This window comes from Schistocerca nitens, chromosome 1 (genome assembly GCF_023898315.1).
Source record: "Schistocerca nitens isolate TAMUIC-IGC-003100 chromosome 1, iqSchNite1.1, whole genome shotgun sequence".
Taxonomy (NCBI): Eukaryota; Metazoa; Arthropoda; class Insecta; order Orthoptera; family Acrididae; genus Schistocerca; species Schistocerca nitens.
This window is the reverse complement of record NC_064614.1, coordinates 209,545,289-209,568,894: the sequence shown is the minus strand read 5'-3', so window position 1 is coordinate 209,568,894 and position 23,606 is coordinate 209,545,289.

Below are 23,606 nucleotides of genomic sequence, written 5' to 3'. Positions count from 1 at the left end.
GGCGGAAGATGGCCCAATGGCGCTAATCTTGTTTCGATAACAAATAAATTAATGAAAAAACATCTGCACATGCAAATTACATTGCTACACATTTGAAAAATAGTAAGAGACAGGTCTAAAGCGGTTAACTATATAGCAATATTGTTAGTCTTCTGTCTTACAAAATCCATATACTGAGTGGCGTAATAGGACTCCCTACTGCACTTCACAATTCATGATCATAATTTCTTCGGTAAGTACCTTGTGACGGTTCTCCTGTCGTCTAGCGGTTCTAGGCGCTCAGTCAGGAACCGCGCGACTGCTACGGTCGCAGGTTCGAATCCTGCCTCGGGCATGGATGTGTGTGATGTCCTTAGGTTAGTTAGGTTTAAGTAGTTCTAAGTTCTAGGGGACTTATGACCACAGACGTTGAGTCCCATAGTGCTCAGAGCCATTTGAACCATTTTTGGTTCTCCTGTATCCACCGAACGAATGGGAACGAAGTTCACTTTCTATCGATTAGGTATATATTGTGCGTTAATATATAAAAAACTTCACATTGGACCAGGATTCGAACCTGCACTCTGGTCTTTGGCGGGTAATGCGCCATCAATTGCGCCCTGCGAGTATACGTCGCCTTCCGACTTAAATCTTCAAGTTGACAATGGCTGTAAAAGGTCAAGGATCCAGATTAGAATCCTTATCCAGAACTCAATTTTGCCACAAATATAATAGAGGCAATATAGTAAAATGGAATGGATAGGAAAAGTTTTAAAATTAAAAAATTGATGCTTTTAAAAAGAAATTCGAAAATCAAAATTATGTGAGATTATAGGACCTGTGCCTAACTAAACTTATAATTAATTTGGGTCCGAGGAGATCTTTTATAAAATAAAAAAAATAATGCTTGTTGCTTCCATTGGCATCGCAAAAGGGGTCAATTGGAATAACAGTATTAATTTTCAAATGGCTCTGCGCACTATGGGACTTAACATCTGAGGTCATCAGTCCCCTAGAACTTAGAACTACTTAAACCTAACTAACCTAAGGACATCACACACATCCATGCTCGAGGCAGGATTCGAACCTGCGACCGTAGCGGTCGTGCGGTTCCAGACTGAAGCGCCTAGAAACGCTCGGCCACACAGGCCGGGTGGCATTAATTTTATTATTTTTCTATTTAATTGGATTTGCAATGAATGGGGATATTTAAAATTCTGTTTTGGATCTTGAAGAATAAGAAACTAATTTTATCTGGTTAAAAACTTTTATTCAACACAAAAATTAAGAATATTGCATGAATTGTGCTTTTTATTCCGTTTTCCACATAAAGACTGTGATGTCTCTACTTACTTTAACGTAACATTGAGTTCATGAAGTTGGTTTCTTTGTTATTACATTCAATCACTGACATCATGTTTCAAAATTATGTCTTTGGATCTCCAACTCATACTCGCAGAAGTAACGAAGCGATTTCCAACATTTCCGTGGCTAAAAAAAATGATTCATCTTCTGTTAAAACAGGGGTGTTTAATTGACGTAGTTGAAAAAAATCATCATAACTTTTGCCTTCTCAATAACAAATTTTGCAAGGATTCAATGAAATGATTGTTTAGTTTTTCCATGTACTTGAATCACAGCATAATATCCTGGGCTGAGAACCGTGCCAGGTGGTTCTTCATTTCCGTCACGTTCTTGATCTTCCTCTGAAGAAATGTTGACGATTACTGTTCCTATTCACCCCACAAACTACGAAAATACGATCGTACATTTTCAGTTATCCGCAACAGAAATCAGTTAAAAGCATACTGTAAAACTGAATTTTTCGTTGTCGCCCGAGGACAACGCTTAGAACATACTGGTTCCTGTGTAAACGTCCAACGGAGACTGAATGATCGTTGATGTGCAACAGCTTTGCTGAATCTGTACTTCAACGTTCTCCGTTTTCCAGACGTCTCTCCGAGTGTAGCAGAGATTAAGCTCCGCGCATTTTTTTCGGATACGTGGAAAATGCTATAATCGCGTTAAGCATGTAAGTAGTAGCAAGCTGAAAAGTGGCCAGAGTTACTTTCCACGTTTGTGAGCACCACTAATGAGACTCACTGAAGCATGCAGGTGGACGTAATTAATAAATGAGTGCAGAAATGATAGAGAACGATTGTGGTTTGAATATAGCAGAATGTAGTCAGTTAAGAACCTCTTTCACGAAGCAGTAAACGCTTATCCGTTGGGAACGATCAATGACGTTCGACTACTGCTGCATTATTCGCTAATTATTCGTGGAATGTCTCATCTGCATACACTGGTTGGAAACAGGTTGGCCTAATGAGTTTTAAAGCAAGTGCGTCAGCTATTAGTCACGTCTCGAACGCTTTAGCAGGGAGCATGGCTTCCCTGAATTTTTCTTCTTCTCAATTTCCTGTGTTAGTCACGCGAGAAATTGAGTTTTACCCGTTTAAACGTTAACCTACTTACATTTTTCAGGAACCAACTTTCTAGTAACGTGAATTATAGTCCGTGAGACGAGTGATTGGTACTGACAGTTCCGGCGGGCAGACGGCGCTGTTGCCGAACGTGGCTCACAGCACGCGGCGCCCTGTCTGCTACACGCATTCTCTAGCAGCAGAAATAAAAGCGATACAAAATACAAGTCGTATTGGTACGCGTGAATTTATTTAAAAATGGTTCAAATGGCTCTGAGCACTATGGGACTCAACTGCTGTGGTCATAAGTCCCCTAGAACTTAGAACTACTTAAACCTAACTAATCTAAGGACATCACACACATCCATGCCCGAGGCAGGATTCGAACCTGCGACCGTAGCAGTCGCACGGTTCCGGACTGCGCGCCTAGAACCGCGAGACCACCGAGGCCGGTGGAATTTATTTAAAGTTGATGCTTGAAATATATTAACTCGAAAACTGATAAGAGCTATTTAGTACAAGTATCTAAGATGCTGAAACATAATAAAGTTATTTGTTAAACTTCACAACTGAAATGAAAACTATTTTCGCAAGTTGTTGAACATTAGCAGTTTTGGATTCCATTGTTAAGTATTAGCATTATTAATTTGTTCTACTACAAGCTACAGAATAATTGGTCAGTGTATTAAGAGTTATAATCTTAAGAAAGTACTCACAATATGATGATCTGGTTGTAGATCGATAGCAAACTCCCTCCTTACATTCCTGAATACGTTGTAGTTACTGTAATGGAAAAACACCACTCACATCACTGTCAGAATCTGATTTGACATTGTCTTCCTCAGCGCTACTCGAACTATCACTGCTCTCTCCCAGATGTATAATTAAATTTTCGATGCATTCTTCCACAACCACTTCGGTTTTGGCCGCCTCTCTGATGGCACTTGCAGTGCTGTTTACAATTTTAGCCCACGTCTCGCTTGTCACTTTATTGATAGCTGCTGGAAGGAGAGTTTCCACTTCAGAGATCGTGAATTTTTTATTGTTTGCAGCAATGTAATTTTTTATCTGCGCCCACACTCCTTCAATTGCATTGAAGTGACAGTGGTATGGAGGAAGCCGAACGATTTCATGCCCGTGCCTTTTAGGAATCTCGTCAATTACATATGTTGCAAATTGGGGTTTCTTTTGTGCCACAATTTCGAGCAGTTCCGCCTTCCTTAAATTTTCTCTGAAATCTACTTTTCGCCGTTTCAACCACTGATTGATATCGTCTTTTTTTGTTGCCAAGGTTGGTGCCTTATCGTGAACAACGGAATGATAAGGCGCATTGTCCATAACAATCACTGATGGACTTGTCAGATTCGTCATAAGCGATGTCTCGAACCATTCTTGGAATACTACACTGTTCATTTCTTCATGGTAATCTCCCGTCTTTTTTGACCGAAACATTTTCAAGCAGTTTGGCACAAAACCTTTCGATGTTCCTGCATGTAAGACAATAATACGCCCTCCTTTGCCAACAGGCACTGCCATTGTCCCCTCGGGCGTTCCATCATTCCAGCCTCTACGTAAAGAATGGCTGGCATTCACCCAAGTTTCATCTAACCACACTATACTTTCGAATTCCACACCCATGATCCTGCGCAGAAATCTGCACCGACATGCAACTACATCTGTCCTTTCCATTAATATTTTGCGTCCGTTAAACAGTGAATAGCTGAAGCGTATGTCTTTCAACACTGTACGCAATGAAAATTTGCTCCCTTTAAAAAGATCGTCTTTCTGAAGCGACACCTGTAATTTAGATAGAGTGGGATGTTCCCTTCTCTTACAATAGCTGTATATATGACGACGAATAGCGTCTTTCTGAAAATCGTCCAAAGCTGTCACCTGCTTATTTCTCGGTCGCTTCTTTCCTGGTGTGTGCAGCTTTGTTGTGCCACTCTCGTCACAATCTACACTATACTGTTCTTTCCCTATCTTTACAACAGTGTTCTTACTTATTTTCAATGCTGCTGCAGTTCTCTTCACAACCTGAACAACAGGAATTAAGGGCCCACCTTTGTCCTTTTCTTTCTCAAAGTAATCCCTCACAGAGCACACGAATTCACGGGCCTGGGTGTGTAGCACACTTTTCTTCCTCCGTTTCACTTCTTGTGTTGGGCTGGTACTACCCGCCGCACTAGACATTGTTTACAACGAAACATAAACAAAGAAACACTAAAAACAACAAAAACGAAATAAACTGCGAATTCAACTTCAGACAAACGACGAACGACCGCACCGCCTGCACGCGAGACACTGGTAAGTTTCATAAGCGCGCGCGACCGGGTTTCAGAGCGGCAACGTGGCCCTTGCTACCCGCTCAAAGTCAGGCCGTCAGTGGCTGCCTGCCTGCGGTCGCTAGGCAACGGAAAGACGCTACCGAGCTGTCAATACCAAAGACTCGTCTCCCAGACTATAGTTTCCTCCATCCCTCCTCCCCCCTCTCCCCCTAAAAAAAAAATAACAAAAATAATCTCTCTTACTCTCTCTCTCTCTCTCTCTCTCTCTCTCTCTCTCTCTCTCTCTCTCTCTATCATCCTCGATAAACAACATACAGGAAGTTTTTGTTAATTGGTGACGTGAAATTATTAAGAACGTAAGCTTCTTGATGGTAAACTTAGTACCACGTTAATTGTAGAACTGTTGACCAAAAGCAGAGTTCAGTGAAAGAAATTCCCGGAAACAGGTGGTCGAAACCAAACAGAATTTATATGAAAGGGACCAAAAAGGCTTGGACAATAATATAACATGTTTGAAACATGTTTCAGTTTAGATATCTGCATGTTATACCAGTACTTTCAACATGTCTCCTACAATCCACGGAACGAGGTGGCACAACGCTCAAGATGCTTCAGTAGGATCGAAGTTCAGTCCTTGTCTGGACATCGACATTTACGCTTCCCTAATAACTTAAGACAATTGCCGAGACGATTCCTTTGAAACTAGTACGGCCGCTTTCCTTTTTCATCTTTCCCCGAGCCAACCTTGTGCTCCGTCTCACCACGACGTCGACGAAATGTCCTGTGAGAAAGGATAGCTCAGTTGGTTAGACTGAGAAAGTCAACGTTCCGGCTTCGAGCACCGGCCCCGAATGCAGATTTAATATCAGGGAGTTTTCACAACGGCGCACACTCCACGGCAGAGTGGAAGAATCTTGATGGGAAGCAGATGAATGCTTGAGACCCCAAAGGATCATAGACGGTGAAACGATCCTTCTGCACGTTCCCCGAGCTTCTGCGCCGTCGCCTGAAGTCCTATTCAAAGACTCGGGCAAAATCTTCGCACCCTAACGACGTGCGAGATCAATTATGCGACGTAGATTTATTAGGAAACGTTTACTGGCGCACCTGCATTAATCCTCTGCAGCGCTTCACTGTTAAATGAGTCTAAATAAGATCGCCAGACTCGCTTTGATCAGCGACACAGTCTTAAAATTGCCCATTCTCCTACGCCAGTAATAAAGCCATGTAGCAATCTACCTACTCCAGAAAGATTCCAGGATCCAAGGATTGTAGAACATACACACGCAACAGTTCATACAGGGCCACCACCTCCGTCCAGGCAACATATGCCGATGGCATCTACCAAAAACAGCACAAGATAACAGTTCAAAGTCATTTGGGAAAAAGTCACAGAAAAACACTATACTTAATACTTTAATAACACAACCACAAAACACTGATGGACCTTGCAAAATAACTTGTGATCCTTTGTTAGCAACTCTCACTTCCAGATCCTCTATGGCCTTGTAAACAGTTTGACGGCCACGCCGATATCTTCTGCTGTAGCGAGGCATCTCGGAACATGCATGCTTCAATTAGCTCTTACCCCGTGCGCCATTTCTGCCATGTCAGTTTCTTGTCTTTCTGTCGGTTCACTACAAATGTTGCAGCTGATTTTAAGCGGACTTCCTATGAGCTAGAGAAATGAAACTTTACACGTCAATCAGAACTGGATCACAAGCAATATTAACTTGCTTTATTGTCGAACTGTCCAGTAGGGATGCGGGTGGGGGTAAAAAAGGTCAGTAGCACCTGACATCTTGGCTGCCCTGTAGGACTGACGTGTTGTGGGGATATTATCAGAATACATTCAAGGCAGTATGTGAATAGAGGGGGACGGCTGATCGGAGAAAGGGGAGGGGGAGGGGCTTAGAGGAGATGGACATCGCCTTTTCGTCTGTCTCTTCAGAACAGATTTTGCAATTGATTTTAAACTGTCTTCTCAATGAGCTAGACTAGAGTCTAGAACTTTTAAACATAGCTCAGAACTGGAGGACAATGCAAATTTAGCTTGCCTTCTTGTCTGATGTGTGGCGGAGGGTACTTCCTCCCACTGGCTTTTCCCTGTTTTCCTGTTCCAGTCAAAAAAGGTTTGCGGGAGGAAAGATTGCTGGTAATTCTCCATGTTAGCTCGGATATCTCTAATTTTTATACATAAAATGTATTCGCAGTTGCAAATACGGACTACCTTTAGCTGTATAATGGAATGACGACAATGAAAATTTGAGCTGGATCGTGACTTGAAGCCAGATTTCCCGCTTATACGAACACGGCTCATAGCCAGATACAAATTTCCAGATGTCGTCAACCATGTGTGCTTGCATAGCAAAGTGGTAAAGCGACCACTAGCGATAAGAGGGGAAATCCGGATTCGACTCGTGGTCCGGGATAGTTTTTCATTGTCGGCATTCCGTCATACAACAGGTGGTTGTTCAAATTCGCAACTGTGAATACTTTTCATGTATTTCATGTCGCCGCAGTGCTTGTTTTTGTACATGCATGCAAATCCGAAAGAACATTGCATCATAACTCGGAACAACACTGGCACTGTAATATCGTCTCTAATGTTTATCTTCATTGTCTTTGCGGTACAAGGAAACAAGATATTGGTTGAGTCTGGTGAAGGGAATCTGAAATAAACCCTGCAATTTACCACATGTCTCTGTTGCAATCCGATCAAAATGTTTTAAATCGATTGAGACATTTCATACACATAAGACAGAAAAGCAGAAAATAATTATTTAAATTAAAACGAATTTGCAATATACCGCATTTTTAAATCAGACCAGAAAGTTTAAAACAATTTCTTCCTCCATATACAGTTTCCTAATCGCAGACAGTCATGAAAATTTGTGATCGTGAATTTTTAATATCTCTGAAAGTACTTTGGGACAAAAAATGTGTGCTGGGGTCTTATGCAACACATAACTGTTGTGTGAATAGTTCATCTCCATAATGTCATAATCCTTACTGATTGGTGCATGAATAGTTCACCTTCGTACTAGGTATTACACAAGCTATTGATGATACCTGATTAGTTCACCTCTTTACAACTACGTTGCATGCACCTCACATTTTTCGGTTTAAATCTTACAAATCTTTTAATAGCTATTAAAAATTCGCAGTCAAAAATTTTCATGATATCTGCATGTATTTTGGAAAAATTATTTTATATTTCTTAGTCTGATCAAAAAATGTTGCATATTAAAAACTCATTTTGATTTAAATAATTACTATCAGACGCCACCTTCAGTTTGATAATAGCTACTCCATTTCCATTTCCATTTTGATAATAGCTACTCCATTTCCAAGCAATTGCGTGAAATTGTTTCAACATTCAGGCTTTTTAGCCAGTCAGCAGGAACTTAAATTGCCATTTTCTGCTATCACTAACAGCACTCCTTTGCAAAGTGCTGTTTCTTCGAGAACCTTCCAAAAATTTGTTTGAGACGGATCTGCAAAAACACCCGCCATCACGGAAAAGAAGCGAGCCCGTTAACCAGTATAGTAGGATCCGACGACAAACCACTTAACATGTATGATGAGAAGTTCAGTCCACCGTCTCCAAGGCTGGATCAAGTTCCCCTCCTGCCAAATTGGAGAAATTTGGTTTCCCATCAACAGTATCATAGAGGACGAGCCTACAGCTGCAATTAGGAGTCACGTGTTACGTCGAGTTAGACAAATATGTTGACGATGCTTCCTGCAGTAATCTAAGACACGCTTCTCTCTATGATCTAATACAGTGAATACAATTAGTCGAAGGAACTTGTCTGGCATGCAACTGAATTCGTTTTGTAATAATTGCTGGACGGCGATTAGGGGCCTTGCCCTCGCTATGTACCTATCTGACAAAAAGTATGTCATCTGTTATTGGTCATTAACATGGCGTGTGTCCACCTTTCGCCTTCATGTCTGTTTCAGTTCTGCTGGGGACGCTTTCAATGACGTTTTTAGATGTGTGTGGAGGAATGGCAGCGCAGTCTTCGTCAAGAGTAGTGAAATTGCATGCTTATGGAATACCGTCACAGTTATGTGACTGGATTTGTGATTTCATGTCAGAGAGGTCACAGTTCGTAGTCGTTGACGGAAAGTCATCGAGTAAAAAATAAGTGATTTCTGGCGTTCCCCAAGGTAGTGTTATAGGCCCTTTGCTTTTCCTTATCTATATAATCGATTTGGGAGACAATCTGAGCAGCCGTCTTCGGTTGTTTGCAGATGATTTTGTCGTTTATCGACTAATAAAGTCATCAGAAGATCAAAATAAACTGCAAAACGATTTAGAAAAGATATGTGAATGGTGCGAAAAGTGGCAGTTGACCTTAAATAACGAAAAGTATGAGGTCATCCACATGAGTGCTAAAAGGAACTCGTTAAACTTCGGTTACACGATAAGTCAGTCTAATCTAAAAGCCGTAAATTCAACTAAATATCTAGGTATTACAATTACGAACAACTTAAATTGGAAGGAACACATAGAAAATGTTGTGGGGAAGGCTATCCAAAGACTGCGTTTTATTGGCAGGACACTTAGAAAATGTAACAGACAGACCTACTAAGGAGACTAACTACACTACGCTTGTCCGTCCTGTTTTAGAATACTGCTGCGCGGTGTGGGATCCTTACCAGATAGGACTGACGGAGTGCATCGAAAAAGTTCAAAGAAGGGCAGCACGTTTTGTATTATCGCGAAATATGGGAGAGAGTGTCACAGAAACGATACAGGATTTGGGCTGGACATCATTAAAAGAAGGGCGTTTTTCGTTGCGACGGAATCTTCTCACGAAATTCCAATCACCAACTTTCTCCTCCGAATGCGAAAATATTTTTTTGACGCCGACCTACATAGGGAGGAACGATCACCACGATAAAATAAGGGAAATCAGAGCTCGTACGGAAAGATATAGGTGTTCATTGTTTCCGCGCGCTATACGAGATTGGAATAATAAAGAATTGTGAAGGTGGTTCGATGAACCCTCTAAAAATGTTCAAATGTGTCTGAAATCTTATGGGACTTAACTGCTAAGGTCATAAGTCCCTAAGCTTACACACTACTTAACCTAAATTATCCTAAGGACAAACACACACACCCTGAGGAAGGACTCAAACCTCCGCCGGGACCAGTGGCACAGTCCATGACTGCAGCGCCCCAGACCGCTTGGCTAATCCCGCGCGGCATGAACTCTCTGCTAGGCACTTAAATTTGATTTGCACAGTATCCATGTAGATGTAGATGAGCCGAAATCAGAAGAAGTAGTGATGTTGGACGCTGGTGACTGCAGCGAAGCCAACGTTCTGCCTCATTCCAACGCTGTACCATTGGGTGCACATCGGGACCCTGGGCAGGTCAGTCCACAGCATGTATGTTATTCCACAAACCATTGCCTCACAGATGCTGCTTTCTTTCTGGGAGGGTGCTTTGAATGCTGACAGAAACGATCATCGTCTCCGAACTGTTCGTCTACTGTACACGGCACTCAGTGCTATAAAATGTCTTCATGGCTATCCATATTTGCCGTTTTCTTAAGAGCAATAAGGACATCGCACCCCCCCCCCCAACAAAAAAATACACCCCCATACCATAACACTACATATTCCGTGCATCATTAGCCATGGTTGCAGGTAAAGTTCCCAGACATTCGCAAACCAAAACCCTTCCATCGGATTGCCACAGAGTGTAGCGTGATTCAGCACTCCAAATCATTCGTTTCCAGCCATGCACTGTATAGTCGCGTCGCTCTTCACACAACCTCAAGCGTCGCTTAGCACTGAACGCAGAAATTTGTGGTTTATGAAGAGCTGCTCGACCATTGTCCCGCATCCGTTTTAACTCCCTACGCACAGTCGTTGTGCTAGCTGGGCTATTGGTAGCGCTTTGGAGCTCACGACTGATTCCTTCCGCTGATTTCATGGGATTATTTTTACAGTCATCCTCTGCAGTGCTCGACGGTCCACGTCACTGAGTGCGGACTGTTCTTTCTTCGCGTTTCCACTTCACAATCACATCATCAACAGTCACCTTGGGCAGCTTTAGGATTAGTGGAATGTCTCTGAAGGATCTGTTACATACAGTGACTACCAGGTGACGTCCAGTGACCACCCCACGTTCGAAATCACTGAGTTCTCCTGGCTAAACCATTCTGCTGTTACTGCTTCTGTACTATAGGTACTATAGTTCAATACTTTTATCTTGGCGGTTCGCGCATGCTCACCCAGAAGCGGGAGATTGCTGCGTTGCCAGTTGTACGCGCCAAGAGAAGCAGCGCCGTAGTATAGTTCGCAAACTTACGTTTAGGGGGGAGCGCGCAGTTTATGAAGTAAAGCCACCACGGCCGAATTAACACATTCGCCGCTACAGAGACGTGCTCCCCGCATTCCGCGATGTGTGCGATTTTGTCATCATTGCACTGCTCGCCTGTGCAGACACATGGTGTTTCGACTGCTTTGACACACTTTATCATTCGATTTCACAAAAACTATTTGGCCCAAAAATTTGATTTTTACACATCTTCTTGACTGATACCTTCCCCCATAAATGACTTAATTTTGCTTCGATGTTCAACGCAGCTATTGTGCAGCATTAGATGTAGTAAACCATTGCACGAAATTTTGAAGAGTTTGGAGAGGTAGAACTCCATAGCGTATACTTTCCGTATGGTCGATTTTAGTTGCCACTAGAAATTTCAAAAAATTACATTCAAATGAATAAAATTCATGAATTAAAACACTTCGATATTGTTTTTAAATAAAGAAAATATTAAGCACCGATCAAGGTTTGAACTCAGAACCTTTCGCTTGGCAGCCATACACTTTAACCATTTTTTTTAATTACACAAAAACAGTAACAAAAATGGCTACAACGAAATGACATGACATAAATAAGGTGACGGATAATTACGCTAACACAGCTCGTCGTTCAATGTATTTCCCGGAGGACTTTAAAATCTCACGCAAAGTACTGACAAACACTGTTGGTATGATTATGAATTACTCACGTTTCGTCGAAGTACAATAGGAAATAATCAATTACCGCTGTTCTTTATTGCGAAAAAGCGGTTAGCAAGTTTCCTTGCTATCGCCCGAATTAGGAGGCTTATTGCTTGTTTGGTTTAATTAATTAATAGAATATGAAGCAATTGGCATAAAGAATGCTTTTTCCAAACTTTCTATAAAAGAAAGTCTGCTATCAAGACATCGATTTTGTTCAATTACTGCCGGCCGCGGTGGCCCTGCGGTTCTAGGCTCTGCAGTCCGCAACCGCGAGACTGCTACGGTCGCAGGTTCGAATCCTGCCTCGGGCATGGATGTGTGTGATGTTAGGTTTAAGTAGTTCTACGTTCTAGGGGACTGATGACCTAAGATGTTAAGTCCCATAGTGCTCAGAGCCATTTGAACCATTTTTTTTGTTCAATTACTTTATTTATGACTGAACGTTTCTAAAACTGAAGACACTCGTCCGTGCTCTGCACTGCAGTTGAGCTCTGTCAACGTCGTTCTCTGCTCATTGGCGGACTGTGTTTTGTGACGTCAGATGCGCAGAACGAACCTAAACTTGGCCGCCGTCATAAATGACGCGCACTTTAAAAGACTTTAATACTGGCGGGTGCGTCTCTCGTGGCATCTAGTGGTCAGTTCCGCATTACGTCGCGGTGTCCGGATACTCGATTACATAGCATAAAAATGATGCCATGACCTCTATACCACATGGCTCTCGTCTCCATTTGATTCGTCAGCCTGATTAGACGACCTGTCACTACGCGACGCCTTGAGAGCGGTGACCCAGCGGTCTTACAGAGTCGAACGCTGCACCTGGGCTGCGAAGCGCGTGACGCACAAGGTGCGTGCGTCCTCTCACACGGTCCGGCTGCTCTGTCGACGCGGGCGCGCAGCACACCTGTTTATGTAACACAAATATACCGCTTTTTTCGGCCGCCGGACTGGTTTCCCGGACTATATATAGATCACTTCCCGAACCGGCAGGGTCGCTGTTACCTGCAACTTGTCTACGGCTTTTATTGCGTCTTAAATTTCCCACGCTTGTCTAAAAATAGCTGTTAACGAAGTAAACAGCGGGGTTTCTTCTACGTCCTTTTTCTGCTCTCACTCTTTTCCTCCGTTTTTTTTTCCCTCACTTTATGTGAGGAAAAGTGGTTATCTGCCGGCAGGTGAAGTGTAAAAGTCCTTTGGGTGACACACAGTACACCTCGGCGCGCACTCATTAGCATTTCAAAGAGGGAGCGAGGAAGGGAGAGCGGGGGGAGGGGGGGAGGGCGCAGGTGGCCCACCTGTTTCGGAATTCTGGCGTTCCGTTACGCAACCAGCAGCGAGACAGCAGCCGACAGCAGCAGCAGCAGTCTCTCAGCTGGCGGCGAACCTCTTCAGTTCGTGCAGGTGTCGGCGGAGCCCACATAGTGTGGCTGACATGGGACTGATGAAAAACGAAGACATCTGTCGTTGGACCCATAACTTTTTCGTCTTTGACTTCACATAGCTGACGGAGAGTAATTACAGGCACTCGAGTTTTGGCAAATCTCTTGGTTAGCATCAAATCTTGCAAATAACGGACGCATGCAGATTCTGTATTTTCAGATTTCCGACATGTATGCATTACGTTGCCCAACTGTCAACTGATATCAAACATATACAGGGTGGTCCATTGATAGTGACCGGGCCAAATATCTCACGAAATAAGCATCAAATGAAAAAACTACAAAGAACGAAACTCGTCTAGCTTGAAGGGGGAAACCAGATGGCGCTATGGTTGGCCCGCTAGATGGCGCTGCCATAGGTCAAACGGATATAAACTGCGTTTTTTTTTTAAATAGGAACACCCATTTTTTGTTACATATTCGTGTAGTACGTAAATAAATATGAATGTTTTAGTTGGACCACTTTTTTCGCTTTGTGATAGGTGGCGCTGTAATAGTCACAAACGTATAAGTACTTGGTACCACGTAACATTCCGCCAGTGCGGACGGTATTCGCTTCGTGATACATTACCCGTGTTAAAATGCACCGTTTACCAATTACGGAAAAGGTCGATATCGTGTTGATGTATGGCTATTGTGATCAAAATGCCCAACGGGCGTGTGCTATCTATGCTGCTCGGTATTCTGGACGACATCATCCAAGTGTCCGGACCGTTCGCCGGATAGTTACGTTATTAAGGAAACATGAAGTGTTTAGCCACATATGAAACGTCAACCACGACCTGCAAAAAATGATGTTGCCCAAGTAGGTGTTTTAGCTGCTGTCGCAGCTATTCCGCACATCAGTAGTAGACAAACTGCGCGAGAATCGGGAATCTGAGAAACGTCGGTGTTGGGAATGCTACATCAACACCGATTGCACCCGTACCACATTTCTATGCGCCAGGAATTCCATGGCGACGACTTTGACTTGTGCCACTAGGCACAAGAGAAATTACGGGACAATGACAGATTTTTTGCACGCGTTCTATTTAGCGACGAAGCGTCATTCACTAGCAGCGGTAACGTAAACCGGCGTAATATGTACTATTGGGCAACGGAAAATCCACGATGGCTGCGACAAGTGGAAGCACCATACCATGGCCCGCACGTTCACCGTATCTGACGCCCCCGGGTTTCTCTCTATGGGGAAAGTTGAAAGATATTTGGTATCGTGATCCACCGACAACGCCTGACAACATGCGTCAGCGCATTATCAATGCATGTGCGAACATTACGGAAGGCGAACTACTCGCTCTTGAGAGGAATGTCGTTACACGTATTGCCAGGTGTATTGAGGTTGACGGACATCATTTTGAGCATTTATTGCATTAATGTGGTATTTACAGGTAATCACGCTGTAACAGCGTGCTTTCTCCGAAATGATAAGTTCACAAAGGTACATGTATCACGTTGGAACAACCGAAATAAAGTCTTCAAACGTACCTACGTTCTGTATTTTAATTTAAAAAAGTACCTGTTACCAACTGTTCGTCTAAAATTGTGAGCCTTATGTTTGTGACTATTACAGCGCCATCTATCACAAAGCGAAAAAAGTGGTCCAACTGAAACATTCATATTTCTTTGCGTACTACACGAATGTGTAATAAAAAATGGGGGTTCCTATTTTTAAAAAAACGCAGTTGATATCCGTTTGAGCTATGGCAGTGCCATCTAGCAGGCCAACCATAGCGCCATCTGGTTTCCCCGTCAAGCCAGACAAGTTTCGTTCTTTGTAGGTTTTTCGATTTACGCGTATTTCGTGAGATATTTGGCCCGGTCACGATCAATGGACCACCCTGTATAACAGAGACAATACTTTGTTCGTAGCCGGCCGGTGTGGCCGAGTGGTTCTAGGCGCTTCAGTCCGGAACTGCGCTGCTGCTACGATCGCAGGTTCGAATTGTGCCTCAGGCAGGTTTAAGTAGTTCTAAGTCCAGGGGACTGATGACCTCAGATGTTAAGTCCCATAGTGCTCAGAGCCATTTGAACCATTTTGTTGGTATGTGCCGTATTACTAGAATACAGTGAGGTGGCAAAAGTCATGGGATAGCGAAACCACATATACAGACAGATGCGGGTAGCATACGTATGCAAGGTATCAAAGGACAGCTGTCATTTGTACTGAGGCGATTCGCGTGAAATGATTGTCGACCTGATTATAGCCGCATGTCGCGGATTAACAGACTTTGAACGCGGAACGGTAACTGGAGCTGGAAGCACGCCATATTCCATTTCGTTAGAGAATTCACTATTCCAAAATCCACAGTGTCAAGAGTGTGCCGAGAATACAGATTTTCAGGCCTTACCTCGCGCCACCGACAAGGCAGTGGCCGACGGTCTCCACTTAAGGGGCTCCGGAACGCCCTATACTTGCAATGTTAAAATAACGCTTATAAACTACATCTTTCCTCACAAAGTATTTGGGGTAGGAAGTTGAACTTTCTACAGATTATTTATTGGAATATGGGCTACAACTTAACATAGGGAGTTTATAAAATTTTAGTTCAGTTATTAAAGATGATTTTTTTTCAATTGTAATGAAAATTCACAACATTTTTTTGCAATTTTTTATTTATATATTCAAAAATATTCAGTTTTTTGGAAAAAGGCTGTGTTAAATTATGCAGAAGGTACTGTGTAACATTTACTGAAAGTTTGAAACAAATATGTTTGGAAAATCCTTAGAAAACATGTAATTAGTATGAGAAAATAAAAGTTTTGGGAATCGAGCGACAAAGATTGGATTAACTTTTTAGTGCATTCCAGGTCCATAGGATGGATTATCTTCATCCTCTGCAAACTCCTCCTCCAGCTTCCTCTTGTTCCTCCTCCTGTTTACTCTTGCTTGTATTTCTAGACTCTTTACAGCCCTGTCTGCAGCCCGAAGGCGTTCCTTGTCTAAAGCAAGCATCGCTCGTACCATGTTAGAACCTATCTTCATTCCTATATTTCTAAATACCTTTGGCTTTCCAACATTTCTCCTTTTCTTAAAAGCCTTCAGAGGATTTCTAATAACTTTACTTTTACTCATTATTATACTTCAACAAAACAGAGACTCAAGAAACAGAATTAATTACGAATATTTTCGAGATAACGACAGAGTAAATGAACATGAAACAATCGACAATCACACCAGCGATATATATTGAACCATCACAGGTTAGCCACAACACATACTTTATCTCACATCACTAAAATGTACCTGATGAACACGGACGTTAATAATATCACCATTTGACAGCAGTTTAACAGCGCCACAGTGGGTCACGCCCATGTAGAACACATTTCAAAAAAAAATTAAAAATAGTTGTAGTCTTCGGAATTGAATAAATTATATATCTATTAAAAGGTAATAGTCTGCAGATTCAGAAAACGCAAAAAAGTAAAAATTGAACTTTTCATGATTTTGAGCCTTTCCGGAGCCCCTTAACGACAGAGAGCAGCGTTGTTTACGTAGAGTTGTCAGTGCTAACAGACAAGCAACAGTATGTGAAATAACCGCAAACATCAATGTGGGACGTCCACGAACGTACCTGTTTGGACAGCACGGCGAAATTTTGCGGTAATGGGCTATGGCATCAGACAGCCGACACGAATGCCTTTCCTAACAGCACGACTTAAGAATGCACTGCCTGTCCTGGGCTTGTGACCATATCGGCTGGACCCAAGACGACTAGAAAACTGTGCCCTGGTCAGATGAGCCCCGATTTCAGTTAGTAAGAGCCAATGACAAGTTTGAGTGTTGCGCTGACTCCTCGAATCCGTGGACCCAAGTTGTCAATTGGACACTGTGCAAGCTGTTGGTGACTCCGTAACGGTGTGGGCTGTGTTTACATGGAATGGACTGGCTTCTCTGGTCCAACTGAACCGATCATTGACTGCAAATGGTTATGTTTGGCTACTTGGAGACCGTTTGCAGCCATTCACTGACTCCATGTTCCCAAACAATGACGGGAGTTTTTATGGACGACAATGCGCCATGTCAACAGGCCGCAATTGTTCGCGATTGGTTTGAAGAACATTTTGGACAGTTCGAGCGAATGATTTTGCCACCCAGATCGACCGATATGAATCCCATCGAACGTTTTTGAGACATAATCGGGAGGCCATTTCATGCACAAAATCCTGCACCGGTAACACTTTCGCCATCATGGACGGCTATAGAGGAAGCATGGTCCAATATTTCTGTAGAGGACTTCCAACGACTTTATGAATCCACGCCACGCTGAGTTGCTGGTGTACGCCGGTCAAAAATGACTTTCGTGACTTCGGTGTAGAGCACCAGTAAGCACACAAAATTTGACTACAGAGTATACCAGTCGACGCTCAAATATATTGTTTATTCGTTAAACTGGTTTCACCACATAAACCACACTCAGTAGCCGGTGGGATGAAGTGGCCCTGAGCCGGTTCGAAGCAGGCACTGTCCCCTATCGCATGGCTTTTTACTCGGACGAGAGAACCCCCTCACCCATCCCCCCTTGCTTGCGGCTCGTTGGTTACTGTACGCCGAATTTTGGCGGAGTGCAGATTATTTTGTGATGAATGGGCAGAATGAGATTTTAAAAAAATGGTTCAAATGGCTCTGAGCACTATGGGACTCAACTGCTGTGGTCATAAGTCCCCTAGAACTTAGAACTACTTAAACCTAACTAACCTAAGGACAGCACACAACACCCAGCCATCACGAGGCAGAGAAAATCCCTGACCCCGCCGGGAATCGAACCCGGGAACCCGGGCGTGGGAAGCGAGAACGCTACCGCACGACCACGAGATGCGGGCGAATGAGATTTAGGTGAGTATCTGGGATCTATTTCAGCTGATGACGAGACGAGTGTGGTTAAGTATATTTTAGTGTATTGGAGAGTGTCTGGCTCATCCCTTCTATTCCCGCGACCCGCCAGCCGCTGGTGTCTGCTATCTTCCTTTAATTATCTCCACTGCTTTTTTCCATTTTTAGTGTGTATTAGATCCATCGATGTGATATTCGTTAGTTGCTGTGTGTGTGTGTGTGTGTGTGTGTGTGTGTGTGTGTGTGTGTGTGTGTGTACGCGGAAGATTTTAGGACGTACTTTGTGTTTTTATTTGCAGTTCCCATTTTAATAATTTGGCGACCTCTATCCACACTCGCCTCATTACATTCTAGTACGTGCGCTAAAGACCTTACTATCATGCGCCCTCACCACCATCATAATATTACTTCTTATCCGACGGCTGCGTCGGTATGTTTAGGAGTGTGAAGCTCCTCATATCTCCTACTATATACGTGAACGTTGACTGATAACATCTACATCTACGTGATTTCTCTGCTATTCATAATAAAGTGCCTGAGAGAGGGTTCAATGAACCACCTTCAAGCCGTCTCTCTACCATTCCACTCTCGAATAGCGCGCGGGAAAAACAAGCACTTAAATATTTCTGTGCGAGCCCTGATTTTTCTTATTTTATCGTGATGATCATTTCTCCCTATGAAGGTGGGTGCCAACAGAATGTTTTTGCAATCGGAGGAGAGAAAACTGGTGATTGAAATTTCGTGAGAAGCTCCCATCGCAACGAAAAACGCCTTTGTTTTTACGATTGCCACTCCACTTCACGAATCATGCCTGTGGCACTACCTCTCCTATTTCGTGATAATACAAAACGAGCCGCCCTTCTTTGAACTTTCTCGATGTACTCCGTCAGTCCCACCTGATGCGGATCCCACATCGCACAGTAATACTCCAGAACAGGGCGGACAAACGTGGTGCAAGCAGTCTCTTTAGTAAATCTGCCAATGAATCGTAGTCTTTGGTTTTCTCTATCAACAACATTATCAATGCGATCATTTCAATTTAGGTTATTTGTAATTGTAATCTCTAAGTATTTAGATGAATTTACAAGCCTTCAGATTTGTGTGACCTATCGCGTAATCGACATTTAGCTGATTTGTTTTAGTACTCATGTGAATGTATAAAAGGAATGCGAAACCAAATTACTTAATCGAAAATTGACGTGCGTCACTTACTGATCGACCGTCATTATTTTTTGGTATATATTGTGATTCAGAGCTTTCATAAACCAAAAGTAGGGGGACAGGGAGTAAATGCAGACAGATTTGTTTGGACCGAACGAACTACCGTGGCGTCTTTTACCAGCTTGGGAGGCCTCACAATGTGAAATCACTTTCCCTCTATAAGACTCATTCTGAAAAGTGAAGTAAGACGTACTTGGTTCAAATGGCTGTAAGCACTATGGGACTTAACTTCTGAGGTCATCAGTCCCCTAGAACTTAGAACTACTCAAACCTAACTAACCTAAGGACATCACACACATCCATGCCCAAGGCAGGATTCGAACCTGCGGCCGCAGCGGTCGTGCGGTTCCAGACTGTTACGCCTAGAACCGCTCAACCACTCCGGCCGGCAAGACTAACTTCAATGCATCTTCGGCGCGTGTACTAACGAGAATGTATGGATGTAAATTTTGCTAATCTTTGTTGATTTGATAATATGTCAGAGTTCACTGTTTTCACGTATGCATGTCCACTAATTATACAATTAATTAATTGTTTAATAGCTTCCTACAGAGGACCTACGTTTAAGCGAGAACAAGAAATTAGTTGCCCTCGTTGGGACAACTGGATGTATATTCATTAAAACGAAGTTTCTGAGCCTGAAAAATGAATAGCAAAAACATCTGTTTATAGATGCAGACCTGTAATGTCAGAGTTCAGCCAGTTGATGTACCGTATCCGAGTGTCTCACGACGCTAATTATGAAAACGCTCGCTGTTAATGTGTACTGCCACAGGCGATTTCACTAGGTTATTTTTGGCGTACCAATCTGCCGGAAGCGATTAAAACTGTACTCTTTGTCTCTGTATGGAATGTGAGTTTCCTCCGATCTGAAAAATATCAGAAATTACCCTCTTTTCCAGCACGGCCCTTTCGGAAGCAACTGGAGAAGGAAACAGTACAGACATCTACCTGCAAATTAGAACTTTGTCTTTGATCTGCGAATATTTGTGCCTACAGACACATGGCAGACATCCTCTGTATTAATTTCCATTGATTTAAATGGGGCAGCTCTGAAGAGATTGAAGCTGTATTCGGGATAACTGGAAGTCAAACACCCTCCACATTTTGTGTTCGTGTGATTTCCAGAAATCACTCCACGTGAACGCTTTCCTTCAGCAACACCAAAGCAGGTTTCCATCATCCATACTTGTTTGATTGAGCAGGATTAATGTCTTATTACACGTCAACGGCAGTATTGACTTGAAAGAGAAAGAGAGAGAGAGAGAGAGCCTCTGAACTACACAGTGAGGTGACGAACATCGTGCAGTACCTCTTTATATCGTGTCGGACCTCCTTTCTCCCGGCGAAGTGAAGCAGCTCAACATGGCATGGACTCAACATGTTGTTGGAAGTCACCTACAAAAATATTGAGCCATACTGCCTCTTTGGCCGTCCATAACTGCAAAAATGTAGCCTGTGCAGGGTTTCGTGCACCAACTGACGTCTCAATTATGTCCCATAAATGTTCGATGGGACTCATGTCTGGCGATCTGGTTGGCCAAGTCATTCGCTCGAATTATCCAGACTGTTCTTCAAACCAATCGCGAACAGTTGGGGTCCGATGATATGGCGCATCGTCATCCATAAATATTCCATCGTTGTTTGGGGGCATTAAGTCCATAAAAGCAAATGGTCTCCCAATAGCCGAACATAACGATTTCCAGTCAAAGGTCGGTTCAGTTGTACTAGAGGATCTAGTGGGTTTTCGTGTTTGTTTGTGTGCCGTTAAAATAAAAAGCAATTCAGTGAATTCATAATAATAATTGCTAGCGTTATAAACTTACAAAAGCTCTCTTATTTGTATGTAAAGTTACCCCATATACCACCTAATTGTAAATCAATACAGCAATGAAAAAGCTCGAAGAAAGGAAATGTGGTGTCCTAGAACAGTTTTTTTTCTTCATTTTTCTGGTTAGGCTGTGTGCTTTTGTTTACTAATTAAAAATTTTAATTTATACGCTATAATTTTTTTATATGTACGATATTTTTACGGCCCTGAACACACAATTCTACCTCTTCAACCTGACGACATTGGTTATAAATAACAGTTTGAAGGAACAGATAGGTTCAAAATATTTGGAGAAAAGTTGCCGATTTTGGTGAATTTTTTTGCCTGCTATGAGGGAATTTCGAAACCTCAATCCATAAACGCTGAGAAGTCGTGTTTGGAGAGGCGTGCCGAGTGAGCGAATCCAGGTAGAGCGATAGTGCGCTATGGTTATAGGAAGGGGGGCAGGCTGCACGTAAAACATCTTAGTTGCGCACTGTATATGTCATTCTTGCAATGAATCACGTATCTGCGTGCAACGCAGAGCGTAGAGTGTAAACAAGAAGTTTAGTTTCATATGTGACAACGGTAAAATATGTATTTTAATGAACAAAGATTATTATTATTACTAGCTTAGCGCCCATTGCTTCGCTCGCGCAGATTGAGGGGCTGTAGAGAATTTTGTTTTTGTTTTTATTTTATCGAATTTTTATGTTGCTCACAAATTACAACACCTAAGTTTTTCGTGCTAATTAAATCTATATATGCACGGTCCTTTCCGAATGTACTTCTGACCGAAAAGCAATTCTGGTAGCTGGAGTCGAAAGGTTTTGTTAATGATGCCTTTTGCGTTCTTGTGGAAATATTTCAACAGCATCTTCCATCCCCGAACAAATGTTTCTTTGTATCCAACCGAGAAGTGAAATGCCAATTTTCATAAATGTAGCTTTAAATTTTTGTTAACGTAACGAGATACTTTCTTAAAAAATTTGATAAGCACTGAAACCCATATTTTTTCATTTTAAACTGAGAAGCCAAACACCAATTTTCAAAGGATTCGCTTTAAAAATGCTTAAAAAATGCTTTTGCAATGCAATATTGTCATAATTCTTTAAAAAATATGGTTCAAATGGCTCTGAGCACTATGGGACTTAACATCTGTAGTCATCAGTCACCTAGAACTTAGAACTACTTAAACCTAACTAACCTAAGGACATCACACACATCCATGCCCGACGCAGGATTCGAACCTGCGACCGTAGCGGTCGCGCGGTTCCAGACTGTAGCGACCTAGAACTTAGAACTACTTAAACCTAACTAACCTAAGGACATCACACACATCCATGCCCGAGGCAGGATTCGAACCTGCGACCTTAGCGGTCGCGCGGTTCCAGGCTGTAGCGCCTAGAACCGCTCGGCCATCCCGGCCGGCATATAATTCTTTCACCCCCTATTTTTACACTTTTTCACCCTCTATTTCAAGACTTAGGGATTTAATTTCGAAAAAGAGCTACATGTGTATGATTTATTTCTAACACATATTTTTTCATCTCTAATGGAAATTTTCGTAGATTTAACTTCAAAAATATTTGCACAATGAAATATTTCTATAAAAAATTTCATCCGCCGTTTCTTCCTCATAGGAGTTGGATTTCCAAAAACAGCGATCAGGTATCTTTTTTTTTTGTATCTGACTGTGAAGTCAAATTTAAATGTTCACAGATTTAGCTTTGAAAATGGTTTTATAATAACATATTTTCGTAAAGAAATCTCATCCACTATTTCACCCCCTTAGAGCCTCAATTTTTTTCATTTGTAACCGAGAAGTCAAATACTAATATACATACATGTATCTTTAAAAAACTTTAGTAATGACATATTTTCAAATAAAGCTTTCACTCACTATTTCAACCCCATAGAGTAGCATGGAGAGCTGCATCAAACCAGTCTCAGGACTGAAGACCACAACAACAACAACAGGGTTAAATTTTTGAAAAATGCGGTAACACGTATTTCTTTATTTCTAACCGGGAAACCAAATACCAGTTTTCGTAGGTTTAGCCTCAAAATTGCCTTAATATCGACTTTTTCAAATAAAAAAAGACTTCATTCCTTATTTCACCCACGTAGGGCTTGAATTTCGAAAACTCCATCCTTAAACGACGCCTACGGTATGAGGTCCACACCTTCTCCAAATTTCAAGTTTCTATCTTAGTAGTTTGGGATGGGCGATGGTGAATCAGTGAACCAGTCAGTCAGTCGGTGTATTGCCTTTTATGTGTAGAGATTACTTATTGGAACTGTATAACGTGTGACATTGTAGGCGTAACTTTATATCACTATGTTGACAGCTTACAGGTTTGTCTGCTGCGCCGTTGGTTAAATAAAAGCCTTTGGCATCCCTCTTTGGAACTGAACTTCTCATTTAGCAGCATTGGCAGCCTTAGCCCACTCTGTAGACATTTTCTAATAGCATCATATCAAGGAACACGGATCTACAACATAATAAGCTGCTTCTGCAGAGGGACATCTGTTGAAGTCACCAACTGCGTGGCTAACTAGAATCTGTGTTTTACCTTG